Source organism: Microcaecilia unicolor, chromosome 3 (genome assembly GCF_901765095.1).
Source record: "Microcaecilia unicolor chromosome 3, aMicUni1.1, whole genome shotgun sequence".
Taxonomy (NCBI): Eukaryota; Metazoa; Chordata; class Amphibia; order Gymnophiona; family Siphonopidae; genus Microcaecilia; species Microcaecilia unicolor.
In genome coordinates this window covers 448,073,731-448,094,102 of record NC_044033.1, presented here as the reverse complement: position 1 = coordinate 448,094,102, position 20,372 = coordinate 448,073,731, and positions in this window count along the sequence as shown.

Below are 20,372 nucleotides of genomic sequence, written 5' to 3'. Positions count from 1 at the left end.
GGCGGTGACACCCTCAAGGATCTAAAATTCAATTTCATGACAATACCAAAACCCCCCAGATGGATCAGAAAAACCCTGAAGTTGGGACAAAACGGCAACACTAGCCAAAGAAAAGGTCACCATAGCCAATGACCAACCCATACGTTTAGCAAAAAAAAAAAATAAATAAAATTTACCACCTCCCAGATACCCACAGGCAAATGACCCAACAAATTACACTGCAACAGAAAGGCTTGAAAACACTGCCACCCCATACCATAAGCTTTCTTCGTGTTAGGTGCCAATTAATTCATCAACAGGCTCCTGAAGAGACTCCTCCCATCTTTCACAAGAAAGTTGGCATTGCCGTCAACTCAATGTCTGCATTGGGTGCCAATGCTCAAAATTAGGATCACTGCATGAGGGAAAGAGCATCAGCAATTTCATTAGTACAGCCTGGACCATAATAGTACAGCCTGGAGCATAACGAGGCACAAGATTCACATTCAAAAGCAGGCAGAGCAGCATAACCAATCGAAACAATTCAACTAATTGTGAACAATGTGCACTATTTTTATTCAGCACCTGCACTACAGCCAAGTTGTCAGAATGAAGAAAAAGCACGTCTGTCTATCAAACACTGCCTCTATAACATCAGTGCTATCCACACTGGAAAGGGCTCAAAAACCGCAATATTTCCGCACCATCTTTTGCACCTCCAGTCAGCAGGCCATGAATGGGTGCATCAGGCCGCCCCTCCTCCACATAAGCTCCAAAGCCAATTTCAGAAGGGAAGGTGACATCTATGTCCAAAAATTTGGATGTTGGTATTTAGACACATCCAGGTTTCAGAAAAGTGCTTTGATTCAGCAGTTCTCCACTGGAGGGATTAAAGGAAATTTCAAAGAACACTGGGATATGAACTGGGGTCCTCTGGTTCTCAGACCATTATTCTAGCATTAGGCTACACTTCCACATGGATAATTATGTGGTTAGTTTATAACATGAACATTCCTATGCTGCCACAATGATGATCATGTCCCTTGTTTTGCTATGTTCATAATTTTGACATTTCAGTTTGTAAAATGGATGTTCATGCTGGATGCAACTAGCACATGGATGTTCATTCCTCATGTAGTTTAGAAGAGGATCTGCCAACATAGAACTACTATCTATATGTTCCATCTTTGTATATACCCTACACTGTCAGTGAAAATATTCTATTACCTATTGTGTTGATATTACAAGTAGTATACTATCACGCCATATTTTGCATTGCTATTTGAATATTTTCTCTACTGTAATTGTCTATTGCTCAAGTTTGATTTATTCTTACTGTACACCACCTTGAGTGAATTCCTTCAAAAAGGCGGTAAATATATCCTAATAAATAAATAAACGGATGCCCATATGTGATGTACCAACTGATATCCTTATTCTGAGTTGGAAGTCCTTTCTAAAATGCCATTCCATATCAACTGGCTTATTGTCTCGTCATCTAAGGTATATTGTATCCTTGTAAACCTTTCTAGATTGGACAGACTAACTGAAAAATTATGACTAGAATTAGTGAACTTCTGTCTTGAATTAGACATTTGAAAGATATTCCATTAGAAACTGTTATGTTACCTAGTGGAAGCAATGTTTCACATTTAGCCATACAAAGAGACCAACAGTAGGAAACATATAGAGGGTTATTTGCTAATGGCCAGAGCATGATCATAGCATTAACACATGCTATCTGCTGGAGGGTCCATAGAAATAAAATCGGCTCTGCTGCAGATATCACCACTAACACCAACAGTAGGTGTGCATTGTTAGAAAATTACCTCCATAGTATTTTATATGTGGATTTTTAATACACAATGCACAATTAATTACACACATACAATTCACTTTTGCCATTGTCTTCCTCCTCTTGTATGCACATTTTCCTCTTTCATAGCTAATTTTAATGTATAACATGCAACCAGTTACACACGAGATCTAATTCCAGAAGTTGTTTGCTGCCTCATGTGTGTATTTTTCTTAATGGTACCATTTATTTTGAATGTGAGATTTTATTGGCTCTGAGAGTTTTGTATGACTTGTTTTTCTATACTGTTCTACTGTTGGAATGTGGAACAAGTGGCATGGTCTCATTGGCTGAGCTCCTGGCATTTGTTTGTTTAATCACATTGGTGATAGTCTATAAAGCCTACTGTGAAGACATAAAGCAATGTACTAGTTTATAAAGCTGCAAAAGATTAAATGGGCTTAAAAAGGCAAGCAAATATCTGCTGTACAATGCTTTAAAACTGAAAGTTAAAATCTGACTGCTGTCGAACTGGAAGCCAGTGTAGATAAAATAGGCAGCCAGGCAGGAGTAGAAGTATGGCTAGATGAAAAGTGATCTGCACACAAGCCAAGCAATACAAACAAGGTGCAGACCAACAGTCTGAAGAGTAAAGAGGTTTATTAAAACAGATACCTGACGTGGCCACGTTTCACCCAAAGGCTGCATTAGGGGTAAAACTGCAGTACAAAGATAAAAAAATTAAAATCATACATATACATCATAAAACGTATAGCTCAAAATATCAGAACATAAGCAAGTCCTAAAAACCAAAATATAACACTCAAAGAAACTATATAACAAATATGTAATTGCGCAGTCTAACTCATAACATGAATAAAACTATGTGGCAATCATAAAAGGCTACACAAATAGGTGTAAGAGATAGTGGCAAATAAATAAGTACATATTATTGAAATCAACCAGTGTAGGAGGCAAGGATAAGTGTCATTTCATACAAGTGTATAAACAAGTAGAAAATTGTGTGAACAGGTAAAAAAACACCAAAATGGACACATACCCAAAGGGGAATATATAACATAGTAACATAGAAAATGATGGCAGAAAAAGACCTGCATGGTCCGTCCAGTCTGCCCAATAAGATAAACTCATATGTGCTACTTTTTGTGTATACCTTACCTTGATTTGTACCTGTCCTTTTCAGGGCACAGCCCGTGTAAGTCTGCCCAGCACTATCCCTGCCTCCCAACCACCAGCCCCGCCTCCCACCACCGGCTCTGGCACAGACCGTATAAGTCTGCCCAGCACTATCCCCGCCTCCTGCCACCGGCTCTGCCACCCAATCTCGGCTAAGCTCCTTAGGATCCATTCCTTCTGAAATAGGATTCCTTTATGTTTATCCCACGCGTGTTTGAATTCTGTTTTCATTTCCACCACCTCCCACGAGAGGGCATTCCAAGCATCCACTACTCTCTCCGTGAAAAAATACTTCCTGACATTTTTCTTGAGTCTGCCCCCCTTCAATCTCATTTCATGTCTTCTCCTTCTACCGCCTTCGCACCTCCGGAAAAGGTTCGTTTGCGGATTAATACTTTTCAAATATTTGAACGTCTGTATCATATCACCCCTGTTTCTAACAGACTATCTCCTAACAGCCAACCCTTTTCAAAACAGTCTACAAGGCAACAGTAATAAAAGGCATTGAGTATAAAAGCACAAAATGCTCTTCCTTTTAAAAGAAGGCTTAACAGCAAACAGAGCTACTCACAACACAGCACTCTTCCTTCAGAGCAGCAGCATTTCCACCACACAAGCAGAAATAGAGAATCTGCTCTGTTGTTGAATACTACTAGCTTTATTCAGTATTGCTGGGGGTCAAAGGTCATAAGTTAGTTGAATAAATAGATGAAAAAAGAAATTTTTGAATATAAACTTTTATGTACACCAAATTATAGACATAAAACTGCAAAATTAAAACTAAAAACATAAAACAGTGCCTCTGACAATGCTTAGATAGTACTTAAAGGCATTCCCCCCAAATTCTATATATGGTGCCTTAAGTTGTGTTTGCTAATTTGGCTGCAGGGCCAAATTGAGTGTACAACTTAATTGATTAAAAAGCCAATCAGCACTGATAATTGGTACTTAACAATCAATTAGCAGCATTAATTGGCTTTAATTATAATTTACATGTACAAATTTTTAGGCGTAATCTATAATGCAGTGCATGTAAATTCTCATGCATGCAGTTGGAAATGGGGTGTGGCCATGTGCATGGAATGGGCGTTTCAAAAAACTATGCACAGTACTATAGAATAAACCCAATCTGTCCCTAACTTAGACACAGGTATTTAGGCCTGGTTTTAGGTGGCCTAAATGGGTGTGCCTAAATTTTAGTCGTAAGAATGGTGTGTGAGCATATTCTTTAAACTATGTGTAACTTTTAGCATCGTTTATAGAATCACGATAACCTCATGGTTTTTCAGTGCCAATTTTTAAGGTGCCATTTATAGAATTTGGCCCATTGCTGTATTCATAAAAATTGATCTTTTAAAACAATTCAAAATTCCAAACAAAGGGTCTAGATGTATCCAGTTCTGCCCACCTGGAATCACTAATTTTTTACACAATGATTTCAAATCGCTACAAAAAATGCTTAAAAACTCACTAAAATCTATGCATTCCAGCTGCCATCTTAGATGTGTTCCATTGATGCAAATAACTTCATTAGAATGGGAGAGTGCTATGCAGAGCAAAAAATGGAATTAAAAAATGTGTGGGATAAACACAAAGGAATCCTGTATTGAAGGCACGTAACCAAACAAGCTTAGTGTTGATTAGATGGCAACTCTAGCAATTAGGAAGCAAAGCCAGTGCTAGGAAGACTTCTACAGTCTGTGCCCTGATCATGACTAGACAGATTTGGATGGGCTGGAGTGGGGCTTCGATGGCAACTTCAGAAACTGAAGAACAAGGTCAGTGCCAGGTAGAATTCTGTAGTCTGTGCCCTGAAAATAGCAAGGAGAAATCAAGATCAAGTATACATATGTAGTACCACATCATACCTTTTTGCTATGAGTTTATCTTGTTGGGCAGACTGGATGGACTGTAAAGGTCTTTATCTGTCGTCATCTACCATGTTACTATGTATAACCAAGTAAAAATGCCATATAAGCTGTCAAACCAGATAAAACTTGGCAAAAAGCAATACAAACTAAAAGAATGGCCACTTAATCAATACATACAATGCACACTGTATATAAATAAACAAATACAAGCACCTCTCATGTAAATATACATGTCATCATTAAAATAGAAACCATATTGAAATATCTGTTAAAATCATAAACACGGAACAGTACATTAAAAAAATTACACAAGGTACATTACTTTAAAAACAGTGTCCTCTTTGGTGATTATAATAACAAAGATAAGTCTGATTCCTGATTGTGACCTTTCGACACCACTGTATCATATCTAAAAATAAATCTGTTCTGCCTGCAGTAACAACCTATCAATATCTCCACCTCTCCAATGTTGAAATATTTTGTACACTACAATGAACTTTAGCTCATCAAACTTGTGTCTCTTAGCTTGTGTGTGTTCTACAAGTGGTTTTCCACATTTGTTCCTCTTTATAGCACTTCTGTGCTTGATAATACATTTATTTAGATCCCTTTGCCTTGCTGAATGTATAACAGTTTACATAGACAGATGACAGCGTATACCACATGTTCAGTCTTGCAATTAGAATATTGCAGCAGTTCATATTTGTCCTCATAGACTGGATGTGGCAACAGTGGTAGGTGGGAGATTGGGGGAGCCCCCCCCCCTTAATTACTGCCCCCCAGTCTGCCTAAAACCAGCCCTGGCTCTAACAGTTTCCTTCACCTCACTTTTTAACTATGCATGGCTGTTATTTGGTCTTCCTTTCTCCTTTTTTAATACGTAAAATATAACTGGTCTGGGCTTCCAGGATAGTATTTTTGAACAGCATTCATGCCTGATGTAAATTTTTGACTTTTGCAGCTACTCCTCTTGTTGTTTTTTTTTTTAACCGTTCTTCTCATTTTATCATAGTCTCCTTTTTGAAAGTTAAATGATAACGTATTGGATTTTCTGCATGTACTTACTCCAGAGATTATATCAAATCTGATCATGTTATGATCACTGTTGTCAAGTGGCCCCAGCAGCATTACCTCCTGTACCAGATCATGTGCTCCACTAAGGACTTGGTCAAGAATTGTTCCTCCCTTTCGTTCCTGAACCAAGTACCTGGCAAGATTCCAAAACAGTAAAACAGTAAAGGAAAAGATGCCACTATCCCACTTGCAACTTTATTATTAGACAAACTTTCCATAGCACGCACAGACCATGTTTGTTTAAAGCTTTTATATTTTGGGTATGTAGAGTTTTAAGCAGATTACATTACAATATACTTAATAAACAAATTGATGAGTCACCTCTGTAAAAGAAACATAGATTCTGCACTACCAAGCATTTTGGAAATGACACAAAACCCTGCAAAAAACACATTCTGGAACTTAAATAACAAACCTGCTATACCTGTAAAACACCATTACCTCCCAGAAATCAGATAGCAAAAATCCTACCAATGAAAGGCAGGGATGGAGGCTTTGCGAAGGATGTCCTTCACCCATACTCTAAAAAAAAAAAAAAAAGACGTCCCTGACGAGCACTTGGATGTTTTCACCTGGACTTGTATTTTTCTAAGGTTGTAGATGGCAATTTATTTAAGGTTGTAGACAGCTATTATACATGCAGCTTGACTGCATATTTGAAGCCGTCTTTGGCATGCGCAGAGCAGCCACGCATAATGCTTGGCTGATCTGCACTGGCTTCCCCTCCTTAGGAAGGAAATCGTGTGCAAATGAGCTAACAGCGAGCAGCTCATTTGCATGCGATTTCCTTCATGCATGCCCGTTCCTTTCCGAATCGCTAAGGGATCGGTAAGAGAAGGGCTTTTTCCGTTCAGTTAGTGGGACCAGTGCACTACGAATGCTGGCTCCTCCCACAACCAAATGGCTTGGATTTGGTCATTTCCGAGATGGGTGTCCTCGCTTTCCATTATTGCTGAAAATCAGAAACGACCAAGTCCTGGGGATGACCATCTCTAAGGTCGACCTAAATTTGCTGATTTTGGGTGTCCCCAACCGTATTATCGAAATGAAAGATGATCGCCCATCTTGTTTCGATAATACGGGTTTCCGCGCCCCTTGCTGGAGCCGTCCTGCGAGGACGTCCCCAGGAAAACTTGGTTGTCCTTTCATTTCAGGGCAATGCTCTTTGGTATTTCCAGCGATGGGTGAGAACTCAAGGTCCAGAAAACTGAAGAAACGTTGAAAGTACATGGAGGAAAGATTTTGAAGAATTAACGGGTCAAGTAAATCGGAACTTGCACCTGAAAAACTGAACATTTTGAAAATTATACTCGATATTTGAACTTGCACCTGTTAAATGTTTCTCAGCTAATTTCAATGTCCCCTAAAGAAAGGGGAAAGGGAAATGGGATTTGATATGCTGCCTTTCTGTGGTATTTTACAACTACATTCAAAGTGGTTTACATATACAGTATACAGGTACTTATTTTGTACCTGGGGCAATGGAGGGTTAAGTGACTTGCCCACAGTCACAAGGAGCTGCAGTGGGAATTGAATCCAGTTCCCCAGGATCAAAGGCTGCTTCACTAACCACTAGGCTACTCCTCCACTCAGCCTTCCACTCAGCCTTTTACAAGTATCTTCAAGAGGTGTTTAAATATTCTACTGAGGCACTCCCTCCTTTATATAAAATTTACTTTCTACCAGTTTCGAAGAAGCAATCTACTCCTGACGGAGAATCATCTGTGGTGGATGTTTCTTCAGATAGTCTGAACCTGACTGATCTACTACTACATCATTTGTATAGTGCTACAAGACGTATGCAGCACTGTACATTTGAATGCGAAGAGATAGTCCCTGCTCGAAAGAGCTTACAATCTAACTAAGGTCTACCTTGTTGGTGAATTTGTCTTTAATCAGGATAAAGAAGCTTTAATGCAACTTTACTTTAAAACAATAGATTTTAATTTTTTTATGAAGCTAAAGTTTCCATGTTTCCTGATATGGCCAAATCTACCCAATCTGTATGTAGGCAGTTTCTGAGCCTTTGACAAAGAGTACTTGATGTGGGTGCTAAGTTTCAGTTAAGATACCCTTGTAGATATGGTGTTCATTTAGATGACCACACCTACATTTTTTATGATGCTTCTCAATTACAATTTTTCTTTGAAGGGGAAGGTACTGCTACTGATGCAACTTGAGACCTTTGACTCCCTGAGCTGTGTGCTATTGGATTTGTTCACTTGTTATATTCATTATATTGTTTCTTATTTTTCCTCTTTCTTGGATTGTGTAATTCTCCCTCTGTTTAGTGGATTATAGAGAGCTAATTTTGTTAGGGATTTTCCCTTTATTTTCCTGAATTTACTTTGTTCTGTTATGATAATACTGTAATTGGCTCTTTATCCTAATTTAAACTTGATTTGATGTATTTTTGAGAAGGAATAATACAGAAAATAAGTAAATGATGCCCAACTCAGAGCACAATTTATAGAATGGGTTCAGTGCACATTTTTTTCAGTGCACAAATTTGGGTGCCATTTACTGAATATGGTCCATAATGCAAAATATAATTAAATAAGTAATTCACCCTCCCCCAAGGTAAACTAAATTTCCCTTTATTTGTATGATGCACTTTGATGAATCGTATCTGCTTTTAAAGATGACATTATAGATAAATTGTTAAACATAATAAGGGCAATTCTATAACTGGGTGCTCACATTTATGTGCGACTTGTGCATGTACATATGCAGAATACTAGCACTTTCAAAGGTAAGTGTACCCTATCTCTCTGATTCTATAAAAGTCGCCAAAAATTGAGCATGTAAATTTAGACGTGGCCCTGATTTGTGCATGCAATTTAATAGAATGAGCCAATTAGTGCTAATAATTGGCACTTTAAAAAGCAATTATTAGCACTAATTAGATTTACTTGCGACTAACATGCGTAAATTTAGACATGGGATATGCACCTAAATTTTACATGTGCAGACCAAAAAAGGGACATATGGGCATTTCTGGGCAGATCTTTACCTAGAGGCTTGTCTGTAAGGGAAAGGCGTGAGTGCCATAGTGCTGAACTGCAAGGGGGCATTTACATGGATGGAGCATGGGAGAGGCATGAGTGAGGCTGCCACTTATGACCTAAAGACCTACCTCTTCAGGAAATTTTATGAGTAAAATATGCACAGATCTTTCTGGAACAACAATACATAAGGCAACCTCTAACTGTAACACATCTTTTCATTTCAGAAATGAACTAAGACACCTTCTCAAGAAATCCAGTGACTATTCCATATGCACTAATAGTTATTTTGCCAACTACTGTAAAACACAGCATCATACAGCCTTGTAAATATAATTGAATCAACGTAATCTCTAACAACTGTTAAATGTAAGCCACATTGAACTGAAACTCGTTTTTGGATAATTGTGGGATATACTGTAAGCATGAATAAATAAAATAAAATATGCACTACTTACAGGATACAGTAAGTTATGTGTTGCCTTACTGCATTTAGACACCTGTAGTTATGCCAGATCCATGGCAGGTGTAATTATGAGCACCTAGATCTTAGGTACACTGATGCTGGGTTGTGCTAGTATTCTATAATGGAATCAGGGCACCCAAATGCCATTATAGTATAGACCAGGGTTGTCCAACCTTGGTCCTCGAGGCTACAACCCAGTCAGGTTTTCAGGATTTCCCCAATGAAGATGCATGAGATCTGTTTGCATGCACTGTCTCCATCATATGCAAATAGATCTCATGCATCTTCATTGGGGAAATCCTGAAAAGCCGACCTGGCAAGGGCCAAGGCTGGACACCCTTGGAATAGACTGTCACTATGCGGTAACAAGGAACGACTACCTGTAGAACTGCCTCTAGTATGTTCTGAGAATATAAATGAGGAGACCACAGTATTTCAATTATAACTTGGGCTTCTGATTTTAGGTTTCAACTGATAAATACAGATAAGACGTCCCCAATGCAAATAAAAAAATAAATAATTAAATTATTGGATAAACTTCGGGAAAATGTCACTTTATAGAATAGTGACATGTGGTGCAGAAATCCTTATTTTTGAAAAAAATGAGGAAAAGACCTCAAAACACCCAAACGCTTACTATGATTTTGGCGTTTTTTGCTGGGGTTGTGGTATTTATCATTGGTCTAAAAAGACCTCGTAGCATTTTCTTTCTTTATTATTTTAATTTTATTAGTCCTTTGTTAAAATATCTATTTACTTTTTCAGTCTTGACAAAAAGGTTATACTCTTTTGACCATACAATAACAACTATATAATTGTCTTGCACAATAATTCTTAAAGACAATTATAGAACAGAAAAGGTCGATCACTTAACTGACACCCGACGGTGGCCAGACCTGTTTCACTCCAATGGCTTCTTCAGGGGTTGTGCATCGACATTTAGAACAATAAAGGATAGTGTCATTCCTTAAATGATCACATTTTGTGCTGCTGGAGATTTGTCATCTTTACATGCCCTAGAATGGTCAGCTATGGGGAACTTCTGTGTAATCTATAAGGTACAAATTTTGCATCACTTGCCCTAGAACATATGACTGTTAACCTGAATCTATTCTGTGTGGGAGCCCACCCACCTATAAACACAACAAAATTGTTCAGCTTCTTTATTGTGGTTACAGGAATGCTCTTAAGGGAGGGGGGATGGCTTCTACCCACTTAGAAATAGTTCTAGTAGTGACAAGCAGTACTTATTTTCAGTTTAGTTCATGAGAGCACAATTCAATATCTTTATTACTAATCAAAATACCGAATTCTACCTAAAGTGGTGACTGCCAATGCATTAACACCATGATAATGAAGGTTTCAATAGGTCACTATTACATTAGCATTAATGCTCTTTAGCAAATAAGCGCATTTATCCCTGTTTCATTCATCCAGATTGTTTTAATTGACACACATGATTCACGCTGAAGTCTAGGTTTCTGGGTAGCTAGTCAATTTGCTGTTCCCTCGAGATCATGAGGTTTGTTTATTCACCATGGCAGTGAATTGTAACTTGATTACTGAGAGTTGTAGATACTTGGCAGACTACCAGTTCCCTTCAGCTTTGCAATCAGTATAGCACTGACATCAGGCATGGAGACAGTTCTCTAATGCCATACTGTTGGTGCCATTTGCCCTAGTATGACAGCAGTCTGCTCATAATGGCCTCTAGTTAGCAGGTGGTAGTCTTGTGGTGTTGTTACTGATCCCTATTAATGATATTCATATTTATATAAAAGCTTACACACTTTATGAATCATTGCATTCTTTTCAAGGACATAGATCCCGTTCTTTTTCACCTCTCTCCTCTTCCATTCTTTGTTTCTCTCTCTGTTCTCCTTTGCATTTGCTTATAATGCACTCCAATAGTCCTATTTCAGTTCAAGTCAGGAGTAGCTTAGGGGCCCTTTTATAAAGACGTGCAAGGGCCTACGTGGGTCCAGCATGTGCCAAATAGGCATTACCACCTGGCTACCGCGTGCCCCAAGCGGAAATTCTGAATTTGGTGTGCGCTGAAAACATGCGGTAGAAAATATTTTCTATTTCCAACCGCGTGACGCTCACCTGGTGGTAAATGGCAGTGGGCACGTACTGTATGCCTACTGCCCACATAGCATGTGAGACCTTATCGCTAAGTCAATGAGTGGGGGTAAGGTCTCAGGCCAAAAATGGGCGCGCGTTGTTTTTTAGTTGGCCGCACATCCATTTTCTAGACCCTTTAAAAAAGGCCCTTTTTCCAGGATGTGGCAAAAACTGGCCCATCACACACTCAAAAGTCATGCTCGCAGTGCTGCAGGCCACAGCTTGGTAAAAGGCCCCTTAGAAACTGCAGCAGCAAGCTGAGAACCAGGGGAAAAAGGCATTTCTCCCACTGCTTTGTTTTTGTTGTTATCAGGTACCTTGGGTTTATATGATGAGGTTTAAGGATCAAATAGAAATTAAAAAAAAAAAAACAATCCCTGTTATCTTGAGCAAATCGCTTCACCCTCTATTGTCACAGGTAGAAATGTAGAGGATAATTTTGAAATTCCTGCAACATCCTTAGTTACTTTTGACCCATGCTCTTTGCAACAGTTTTCAAAGTGAAAGTATGCAGATAATTTCACTTTGAACATTGCCTAAAGAAAAATAGATTGCACGTTTCCTGCATGTACTCTTTTCCAACTAACTCAATGTGTATATTTTGAAAAATCGGAAAGATGGTTATGGCTTCTGAACTTAAAATTCCAGCTTTATAAATGATTGAACACAGCACAGAGACCTGCAGGAATCAACCACTTTGATGTCCTAACACTTCTGGGGTGTGGTGATAGAGAACGCCCAACTGAATCTGTCACAGGTACAGCAATTTCACATCAATGGGCCATGAAATCCACTAAAAGGTAGCAGAACAGTTAAAGACATCCCAGGTATAAGAGCTCTCAAATATTTCACAAGATTATGGGCTTATTTCAACAGAAATGTTCTGCTACAGGGTTTTTGCAATTCATCTTTTACATCTGACAACAAACCAAATCTTTTGAGTCTATTCAATGTGTCTTGGCAAGTTTTTCTTGCCCCATCCTTGGCCACCTTTAAATCTAGACTGAAAGCCCACCTCTTTAACATTGCTTTTGACTCGTAACCACTTGTAACCACTCGCCTCCACCTACCCTCCTCTCTTCCTTCCCATTCACATTAATTGATTTGATTTGCTTACTTTATTTATTTTTTGTCTATTAGATTGTAAGCTCTTTGAGCAGGGACTGTCTTTCTTCTATGTTTGTGCAGCGCTGCGTATGCCTTGTAGCGCTATAGAAATGCTAAATAGTAGTAGTAGTAGTAGGTGAGAAGCTGTAAAATGTCACAGGCAAATAGAATTTATTTGGCTTCCAACTTGGATCCATGACTGTGCCACCTCATTAGTACACACTAACGCTGTTAACATATATTATTAGTAACTAGGCTGGATTGCATAAAATAGGAAGTGTGGCAAAATAATGCACAGTCGTATTAGTTTGTGCTAACTACCCCCCCCCCCCCTTTTACAAAGCTGCACAACAAGTGGCTGTGTCAGCATTACCGCACGGCTTTGTAAAAATGGAGGTAATATATTAGTGAATATCAGTAAGTTTAGCTGATAGGGTTCTATACTTAAAAGTAATTTATTTATTTATTTCATTTATACCCCACATTTTCCCACCTATTTGCAGGCTCAATGTGGCTTACAAAGTATTGTAAAGGCATTTGCCATTACGGTTGATAACAAATACAAGATTGGGTTGTGGTCACATGAGGTAGAAGTATATCAGGCATCACGGGGTCAAGGGGGAAGAGGAAGTAAATTGTCCAGTATGATCTTTGATTATGTTGTGTTGCTGGGTGTGGGGGTTTATGTTGGATCAGTGGGATACGCTTTTTTGAAGAGGTGGGTTTTTAATGATTTCCTGAAGTTTAGGTGGTCATGTATTGTTTTCACTACAAAAGGGAATCCATTCCATAGCTGTGCGCTTATGTAGAAGCTAGATGCGTGAGTTGCAGCAAAGGGTGACTAAAATGATAGCGGGGATGGGATGACTTCCCTATGAAGAAAGACTAAGGAGGCTAGGGATTTTCAGCTTGGAGAAGAGATGGCTGAGGGGAGACATGATAGAGGTATATAAAATAATGAGTGGAGTGGAACAGGTGGATGTGAAGCGTCTGTTCACGCTTTCTAAAAATACTAGGACTAGGGGGCATGCGATGAAACTACAGTGTAGTAAATTTAAAACAAATTGGAGAAACTTTTTCTTCACCCAATGCGTAATTAAACTCTGGAATTCGTTGCTAGAGAACGTGGTTAGCTTGGCAGAGTTTAAAAAGGGGTTAGATGGTTTCCTAAAGGACTAAATGGACTTGGGAAAAATCCACAATTCCAGGAATAACATGTATAGAATGTTTGTACATTTGGGAAGCTTGCCAGGTGCCCTTGGCCTGGATTGGCCGCTGTCATGGACAGGATGCTGGGCTCAATGGACCCTTGTTCTTTTTCCAGTGTGGCATTACTTATGTACTTATTTTAGCCCTTTACAGTTTGGGTAATGTAGGTTTAGCTATGATCATGCTGATCTGAGTCTGTTTCTAGTTGGTAGAATGGTGAGAATGGGCATCTTTGCTTTAGTCGGTGCTACTATACCAGCTGAAGTGTTACCAAAACAGACCAGGTGCAATTTCTGAGTCTGAAATCTTGAAACTGGAACAGTGACGCATGCCACCTCAACATGGGCTGGAGCTCCCCGTTGACTCTGTGCTGCAATCATGCTGGGAACCGAGGTCATCATGATTCCACAGCCATGAGAGGGTAGAAAGAGTCAGAACTGGGAGGAGCTAAGGGAGCAATCTGTACCCCAATACAGAAAGGGGAGAATTTTGTGATGGAGTCCTAGACTGGGTTTAATGTGCCCTGGAGCAGGATCCTTTGTTACATTAAAGTCAGCTTCATTGAGAGACCAGCGGGGAACCCTAAATTTGCTTATGCCTATAGATTTTGTATTGTCATACTTTACTACCCTTAACTTTGAAACCATCTGGTTGGTAGTATCAGAATGGGGCAATGCTCTCTCAGGTCAAATGAGGTCTATTTGTGAGAATTTCTAAGAGGTTAAAATCAAGTTGGAGAATCAGGAGATAGAATCGGGGCACATAAAACTGTGGCTCCAGGCTGTTGATTCAACATTGTTAAAAATCAAGAACTGGGGACATTATTGATAAAGGGAAGAGATTTTGGATTTAGTTTGTACCTTTTTTTTCAGTAGTAACCCAAGGGCGGGTTATATTGAGGCACAGTAGGTATTTTCCTGTCCCATGGAGGCTTACAATGTTAAGTTTGTACCTGAGTCAATAAAGGCAGAATGCTGCACTGAAATATAAGGTGGAGGCATTGAAAAATACTGTTAAAGGCTACACAACAGAAATGAAAGCAATTTCTTCTGTTAAGGTCTGGGATTCTATAAGCAGTGCTCTTTTTTCTTTAAATTCCTACATAGATGTAAAGTGAAATATTTTATCAAATATGTTTTTGAACCATTACTACTGACTGCCTTTTTAAGTAAAAAAGGCCGTTTGTACCCTGGTATCTGCTTCAAGACCTGCTTTGGTGTTCTGCTAGCAACAAGAATTAGGGCTGTGCTCTAAGTCTTCCTCCTGTTTACTTGATTTTCATTGAAATTTATATTATCTTTGATTTATTGAGTTGAATACTTCAGTGGCCCTTTTACTAAGGTGCATAGGTGCCTATGCGTGAACAAAGTGCGTCAAATTGGTACTACCACCTGGCTATCACATGCCCCAGACGATAATTCCATTTTTGGTGCACGCTCAAAACATGCGGTAAAAAATATTTTCTACCGCGGGGCACTTACCTGATGGTAATCGGCAGTTGGCATGAGCTGGACACTTATCACCCGGTTAGCACATGAGACCTTAACGCTAAGTCAATGGGTGGTGTTAAGGTCTCAGGCCAAAAATAAACACACGCTGATTTTCATTTTACTGCATGTCCATTTTCTGACATAATAAAATTTCTGTGTCACTTGCTAACAGAAAGAAGTGCGAATTGTCTAGTGATCCTGAAGCAGAATTCGAAATGCTGGCTATCGTTGATCACGGACTAAGAGACAGATGAGAGCACAGAGATTTACTTCCAACCAAGCTAAGTGTGTTTAAAGTTTTCAAATAGCTTGTTGAAATTGGTTCGATGAGGTTTTTCTGGCCCATGATGAGAAAGCCCAACCCCGAGTGACCCTTGTTTTTTGTAGTGTCACGGGGTTTCTCGAGGCCTTTTCCTCATTACAATATGTTGGTAGTTCTGTCACTATTACAACAGTCATATCTTATAAGAGTACCTTTATAAGTATTTACCTTAATCTGAATGTTTTACGGTCCTCTCCCCAACTAACGTTTGATAATAAAAAAAATCCCTTTTTTCTAGGTGCCCTCAGGAAATGGACCAGCATGCATCCACAACACGCATCTACACCAGCGCAGGCCATTTTTGGGTGTGCCTTAGTAAAAGGGCCCTTCAGTCTTTGAAGACTTAACATATCATCTGATTTTTTTTTTCTTTTTTCTACTTTTTATTTCCCATGCATTCTGGTTTGGGGTTTAAATAGCGTATTTCTTTTATTTAATCACTTGGAGGCCCTTTTACAAAGCTGCAGTAAACAATAATACATGTTTACTGCAGCAAGAAATGGCGTACCACGGGGCATACTGAAGCACTATACAGTAATTTTGGAATGTGTGCATGCTACCCACATGCTAAAAAATAAAGGGCCTTATTTACTAAGGTGTGCTTAAAAGAAGCCTAATATTTAATGCAGTGGACTCAGAGCCTTGGGAACTGGGTTTGATTCCCACTGCAGCTCCTTGTGACTCTGGGCAAGTCACTTAACCCTCCATTGTCCCAAGTACAAAATAAGTACCTGTATATATATGAAAACCAGGTTGAATGTGCTTTGGCTTATTAAAAGCAAGAAGTCAACAAAAGAATCGGTTGGACCGCTAGATGACCAAGAGATAAAAGGGGCACTCAGGGAAGACAAAGCCATAGCGGAGAGATTAAATGAATTCTTTGTTTCGGTCTTGGGAAGATTTGGGAGAGATATCAGTGCCAGAAATGGTATTCAGAACTAACAAGTCAGAGAAACTGAATGAAATCTCTAAATCTGGAGGATGTAATGGCCCAATTTGAGAAATTGAAGAGTAGCAAATCTCCTGGACCGGATGGTATCCATCCCCGAGTACTGACAGAATTGAAAAATGAACTTGTGGAACTATTGTTAGTAATATGTAATTTATCTTTTAAAATCAAGCATGGTTCCGGAAGATTGGAGGATGACCAATGTAACGCCAATTTTTTAAAAGGGTTCCAGAGGAAATCTGGAAAATTATGTCCAGTGCTTTTGATACAGTGGACCATAACATTCTACTCAATCTGTTAGAATATATTGGTATATCCGTCAATGTTCTTCAATGATTCAAGGGCTTTTTCACCTCTAGATTCTACCAAAACAATCAGGCCTCATCTCCGCTCCCTGGTCCCCTAATTGAGGAGTGCCAGAAGGCTCTCCAGTCTTCCCCATCCTGTTTAAATATAATGATGACGCCTCTAGGTTATTTACTTAAACCAAATGGTTTCAACTGTTCCATGTATGCAGATGATGTTATAATCTATGTCACTTTCGACAAAGATATTAAAAAAATCGTAACCAATATAAAATCAGGCTTAGACGTAATAGAATCATGGGCAAACAATTTCAAACTGAAACTTAACAGAAAGAAAATCAAATTCTTAATACTAACAAACTGTTATGACTCTGTTAGAATTCTGCTAGTCAGGCAGGGGAATGCTTGGAACCGCTCCTGATTGGCTGTCAGGGGCTGAGCTGATGTCAGTCTGATCTACTTATGCTTACCTTTCCCTACAACCCCTGCTTTGGCGTTATTCCTTTTCTGCTGAAGCCTTACCTTTGCTCTGTCTGAGCTATTAGCTCTGTGCTTGTGTGGAGTTTGATTACTCCTTTCCTTGCTTGCAGTTTCTGTTGCTCTGTCTCTGTCAGCCAGCTGCTGCTTGCGTGTGTCTAATTACCTCTCTACACTGCACCTGGGATTCTCTCTGTTTGGCTGTGGTGCTGTGTGGCGAGTTCCTTCCTCCTCCCGTTCCAGTTTGTTTGTTTTGCTTCCCCTTCCTTTGGAGTTTCCTTTGTGCTGTGTTTGTTTTCTGCTTACCAGGGCAGACTCGGGCCCCTTTGTTTTTCTCCGTGGGGGTTATTTGTTTGCTCTTTCATTGTTCTCCCGATGAACTCGTTGTCTGCAGTGTTCCCTGCCTCTGGCTGCTGTGTGTGTGTTGAGCTTGGTTTAACCCTTTGCCTGCAGAGTTTCTCTGCTTCTGGCAGTTGTCTGTTTACTGCAGTCTTTCCTTTGTGACTGTTTCAGTCCTTTCTTTGCTGTAACTACCTCCTGTATTACAGAGCACTGTCCCTCTCTGTGCTGGGTGTGTGTTAGGCTCTGCACTCCGTTTTGCAGACTTTTCCCTTCCCTGTCTGTTGAGGGTCTCTGCCTACAGTATTTTTATTTTGCAGTCCCTCACTTTCTTTGTGTGTGGTGGGCTATGGCTTGATGTTTTTCTGTGTATGCTTCCCTTTCTCCTTGATTGCCAGCACAAAGGGTGTTGCTGGTGCTCCGGTCCCCATGGGGGACCCCTTGTTTAGTCTCTTTCTCCCCTCCCTACATATGAGTCGGTTCCGGTTAGGCTGTGAGGCCCACATTTTTGAATTCTGAGTGAATGGGTTCCCGATAGGGAAATCAGGCGGGCCTCACGGCCTATCTTCCCTTTTCTGGAGGTGCAAGTTAGTTGCTGCGTGTGTGTACAGGGCTTGGTAGCTGGGGTAGTGTGTAGCGCCTGCTCGGCCCACCCTCGGCCTTGGCCTAATACCTATACTAGGCCTTGACCGCGGCTGCGGCTCAAGGGCTCACAATCAGACTAACACAAACCTTTACTAACTAATTACTTCTACTTTTACTATTGGTAGCAAAACTTATCCACTGGAGTATAATTTGAAAATCCTGGGAATAATAATTGATCAACATCTCTCATTTGAACCACAAATGTTAAAATTTGTGTCTAATGTATTCAAATCATTATGGAAATTAAGAGCTTATTTTCAAAAATTAACTCAATCCATTTACTATCAAAATTTCATTACTGCAATGTGGTCTATTATTATTAATATTTGTATAGCATTACCAGACGCCCGCAGCGCTGAACACCTGACATAGAGAGACAGTCCCTGCTCAATAGAGCTTACTAAGACCTCACTAATCAGAAAATAACAGACTGCTCAAAACACTGCACCTCATCTTGTACTTAAAGCTACCCAATACTCTAAAGTGATCTCGCTTCTACTCAAACTACACTGGCTACCTAAAAGTTCATGCATTACTTTCAAATTATGTGCATTCACTCACCAAATAATTTATGATTCATTCCCATCTTACATGTAGAATCTTATAGAGCTATCAACACGCAATGCTAAAAAAATAATCCAGAGACTTTCTTGTATTACACTTCCCTCAATGTAATAAAATCAAATATAAAACTAGCCACAATGCTGGATTTTCATACCAAAGTACAACCAGATGGAACTCTTTGCCCAAACAACTACATCAGACTGAAGATTATCTCATATTTTGTAAACTATTGAAAACTCACTCGATAAGATCGACCTTTAACAATAGAAATAACTAACCCTCTAACTAAACTTGCAACAACAACTATATGATCAGGATTTCATGTTATGCTGTTATTAGTAATTTTGTGTATATAAAGATAGATATATAGATATAGATATACTTTGTTCTATGTAATCAGAACGCCTTGTCAGTTCAACTTTTTTATATTGTGAGCCACATTGAACTTGATTCCTATTTGAGATAATGTGGGACATAAATGTCATACATAAACAATTTGCCTAAAAATTGATCATTTTGAATGAAAACCAGTATAAACATGGTGGCCCTGTATTTTTACAATTATAGAACTTAAAATAAATTCAAATATAAAATTGGGTTACAATAATAATCATAATGTGTTCAAGTCAATAAATAGTAACAAAATAAAAAACTTAAATAATAAGTGCATTAAAAACCATGAGCAAGTCTGGGCACAGTAATAGTGAAGACTGATCAAAATCCATAACCATATTTCTCATGTAGAAAAAATTATGTCATAAAAACACAGAGATCAAGTTTCTGATTTAAACCATGCAGATGTACAGCGCTGAATTGGAAAATCAGTCTTCATTCTGACCTTAACAACATCTGGTACAAATTTCCTCCTCTCCAAGAATGTACAGGTTGTAACAGCACACAAACTCTGTAATCCTTAAGAGTGGCCCCATCTGGTGCGAATGTTCAACAAGTGGCTTACCTTGTGCCTTTCTTTTCAGGACACTCTTCTGTTCAATAACTCTCTTACTAAATTGGCTTGCAGTCTTTCCAATGTGTATTAACCCACAAGGGCACTCAGCTTCATATACTACACCTATAATCTTACAATTGCTGAACTTACTCAACTTAACAGTGTGTCCTGTCCTGGGATCCTTGAAAATTTTAATTTGCATGTTTATTGTACATATTGATAATCCTTCTGTAATGTCCTACTGGGTGCTTGTCCTCTTTTGGGTACTGGCAACGCAGATGGAACCAAGAAGTTTTGAAGATGCTTTTTCCTTTTGTGTGTTATCATTAATTCTTTATTGAAAAGACAGGCAAGATTTTGGATGATATATCAATGTTTCTTTAAAATTTTGACAATCTCTTTGGACAGAGGAATGTTAAAGTATAAACAATTTTAGCTTCCTTGGGTTTCTTAACAAGGATTAAGCGCAGTTTCTCTTAATGAGTGCTGCATGTCTATAATCCTC